Raw genomic sequence first — 3,872 nt, 5'->3', positions numbered from 1 at the left:
TATATATATATATATATTTATAAGGTTATTCACAAAGTAATAATTTATATTAAAAGGAAAAAGGGAAGAGGAAGAGGCTTGCAACTAACTTGATGAGATGATTAAGAATGAGAAGAATGAGTCTTATTCTCGATTAGAGAATGAGATGAGCAGATGTTTAAAATGTAAGGGGTTTTGATCTTCTGCCTTTCAATAGGTTAATGTGGATTGGTCAAGAGGGAGAGCTAAAAGGATATGTAGTTAGAGCAAGAGAAAATTGTGATGCCCTGGCCCTTGCTTGCTCTTAAATAAAGCAATGAGGTGTGCATGAAGGCGACAAGCAAGTGGGAGAAAAAGGCAATGAGAGATTAGAGGAAACGAGCACAGGAGCTTGATCAAGAAAGTGACAAGCTAAATAGGAAATATAATCACAAAATCAAGAAGATCAGCTAAACAAAAGAAATTTTAAAAAAAGTATAAAGAAAAAGAGATAGCGAAAGCCTTGCATTCTGAGTGTCGTGGAGCGAAGATTTGAAGAGAAAAAAAAAGTAAAATTTTGACTCACATAACACTTAAATAAATTACATATTTAATTTGTTAGTCATCGAAAATACACATGTCAAAACAATTTACCTTGTATAATTAACCAAATTTGATTGATCAATGTTAGTTTCTAGTTACTTGTCACTAACTTTGTAGCTTTTTCCTTCTCACCTAACAACTCTTACCTATGGCCAATAAATTACATTCTCATGAATGAATATGTTCCCACATTTCAATGAACTTTTGATCCCTTGCAATGAATTTTCACAATATTTACCCATTGTCAACATTTAGGATCATTACTAGTGAAATCCATCATTTAGTGGGAATTAGTATATGGTAGCAAACATTTTATCAACCTGACATATACCCTCTATTAATTAAACTGTTCAAATCCTGTTAACACTTGCTTAATGGAACCCATGTCATATTATTTGCTTCTTACACATCATCCAACTTTATATTGTTGCTACGATTCACAACTTGGGCAATTACTACCTTAGTTATGGTATTTATACCTCAATAGAATTTTTTTCAAAACAATCCTTAGCTGATATCAAGATCCATCATTTGTTGATTGAATGTCGTCAAGAGCTTCAAAATGATATTTTAGACGACTTCATAGGTGGTAGATACCACCTCTTTACAACTATTAGCCACAAAGAAACTATCCTACCCCACTCTTAATTTGTAGAGTTAATTGAGCCAACCCTTGCATGAGATCATTCACTCATTTTACTATTAGTAGAGATATTTTATGGTATATTCATATTTTTATGAATATAAATTTATCTTTTTTCATTTCTCTCCCCAATCTATTCTAAATAAAAATTATGTATTTTTATTTTTTTAATCTATTTTGAATAGAAGATTTTGGATTTAATTCAAGATAATGATTAAGACAAACCTTTTAAAATCTATAAATAAATCATAATCCTTCTTCGTTTATAGAGGGGTAATTTATATATCATAAAAAATTTAAAAACTTTGGCATTTAGCTACTTTAGTGTTTGCTAATCTTTCTCACTCTATTTTGTTCACTTATAGTAGATGTTATTGTTCATATCATTCAATATATTCTCTTTTATTTAAAGGAGGGGATGCCTTGACCAAACCTACAAATAATGCTTTAAAAAAATTTAAACCTAATTAGTTAATTTGGATCGCTTTAATTTGGCTTGGTTTTTTTTTTTTTTAATTTATCTAACTTGAATTATTTGCTCTAGTTCATATTTGCAATTTTGTAAAACTAAAATAAACCAAGCTAAATTAATCAATCATAATTACATACTTATGGATCATATTATTAATATATATTATATAGAAATAGTCTAATTAGTTTAGGTGGTATTCTCACAATTCAATGACTCACTTTTTCAAAATATTTAAAATAATTTAATGATCTATTAATTTAGAGTAAGATGATAAACTAACTCAACAATTAATCAAACCTATTTTTTTGATTTTGTTTAGTTTGTCTAATTTTAGGGTTGATTAGTTTTGATTTTAAATATATATCATTTTGTGATTAAACTATGTGATGCTCATTACTAATCATATTTGCTTATGCTCATTGCTATTGCATGATTCATTCAAATTACCCCTTCATATAGGATAATGACCATATTGAAATATACAAACATACAAAATTGTCAAGGTAAGTTCTCATGATCACCCATAATTACACAATATTGCTTGAGTTATTTGGTCCATTCTCCTTCACCCAGGGTATGAATGATTTATCTTGATTTCCCGCAGTTGCATATTTTACATAAGCCGTTTGATCATCCGGGCATATGAACATCTTGATCACCTATAATAATTTATTCTAGCTTTTTTAGATTTTTCTTACAATTTGAACATTATTTTGTTTAAAATAGCCCCCTTTTCTATAAGCGTTGGACAATCCTAACTCCACCTATGAACTCATAAAAAATATGCTTAATATATATTCAAAGTTTCAATGGGTCTTCATGCCATTAACTATAGGAATACCTTAATAAATAAAAGTGAAACTGACATTTTAATAAATTACTTTTCATCACCAGCATTGTGGAGCCCGACAAGCTCCTCGTTGAGTTTGATTTAGGTTGCCGAGTTGCTTTATTGGCAAGCTTGACTCAAGCTCAAGCTTGAGTTTGAGCTAAGAGAAGATTGGTCGAATCGAGACGGACTTGAAATTGACGTCTATGCAATTCCTTGTGGTTTTCAATTTGTCAGCCTTCACAAAATTTTTTTTCTTATCCAATGAACTAATTATACATCTTTTTGTTATGACTGAAATATCATTCTTGTTTAAGACATACCTCTCTTTAATAATCACTTGACATATAATGGTTTGAAAATTTATTATTTTTTAATTAAAAAAATTTAGCTCGAATGAAATGATAATTCTACTCGTAATTGATCACATTTTACTCGTATTTTAAAAAAAATCATTTTGAAAAAAATGCTTTGCTTGACCTATCTTCATATAAACCCCCTCTACCATTATTTAAATTGTATGCTATTCATTTCCATCATGTGGTAAGGTTGAGTGTCAATGTTATATTAAAAGAAATACCCAAAGACTACCTAAATTATGATATTTTTATAAATGTACTATTTACTTGAAAACAACTATTTCATTTTGCAAACAAATAATATGATAATATCTAAGTATCGAAAACAATTATTTCGTTTTGCAGGCAAATAGTAACAAATCGCGAAAAAAACACAACCGTATAGGCACGTGCGCATCGCTTGGCGCACGTGCTTCTCCCAAGCCCTAATCGTTGACACGTGTAGCAGTAAGCCGAAGATTAGCTGATCCTCAGCCTCACCGTCTTTAGGGTTCGCTTATTCATCGTTAAATTACAATAAGACCCTTATAAGATAGTCAGATCGCCGGTTCAATTCATCGGACGAAATAGTATGCCATCTCAAGGGTAAAAATGGACGATCACCCACTGATGTGATTTCGAGCCTGAGTCCTTACAGGGGTAATTATGTAAATACAAATGTGCTCCTACGATATAATGAAAGTATGATTTATGAATTCTTTTAGGTCGAGACTGAAGAGAAATAATATCATATTTGTTGGGGGTTAAAAGGGTAAAAAGTTTTTATACGGCGGCCGAGAAGTTCGCCGTCCGGTGAGTCGTGGCCTCGTAATCGCCTATATAAACCAATCGAAACCCTCCCATCTGCTCATCCTTTCATATCTCTTTCGCCTTCTCTCTCTCTCTCTCTCTCTCGTTGAAATCGCTCCTACTCTCTGGTCCGCATCTTTCGCCGAGGTAAGATTCCGCTTCTCGCATCGGAATCTAAATCCAATTTCGGTTTATTATTTTCTTCTATTTGCCTCTGTT

The 3,872-nt window shown here is 31.5% G+C and overlaps 1 protein-coding gene across 1 annotated transcript in view; it reads left to right on the top strand.

The window, feature by feature from the left end:
- The first annotated feature begins 3,690 nt into the window (after window positions 1-3,690).
- LOC110021331 (uncharacterized ATP-dependent helicase C29A10.10c-like) overlaps window positions 3,691-3,872 on the top strand; it is a 9,280-nt gene continuing 9,098 nt past the window's right edge. The window contains exon 1 of the mRNA XM_020719781.1: window positions 3,691-3,800. The gene's annotated coding sequence lies outside the window, so the exon portion shown is untranslated. The remainder of the gene's footprint in view (window positions 3,801-3,872) is intronic.

This window comes from Phalaenopsis equestris, unplaced genomic scaffold (assembly GCF_001263595.1).
Source record: "Phalaenopsis equestris unplaced genomic scaffold, ASM126359v1 Scaffold000134, whole genome shotgun sequence".
In the NCBI taxonomy this organism is placed as follows: Eukaryota; Viridiplantae; Streptophyta; class Magnoliopsida; order Asparagales; family Orchidaceae; genus Phalaenopsis; species Phalaenopsis equestris.
This window is presented reverse-complemented; position numbering and strand designations above follow the sequence as displayed.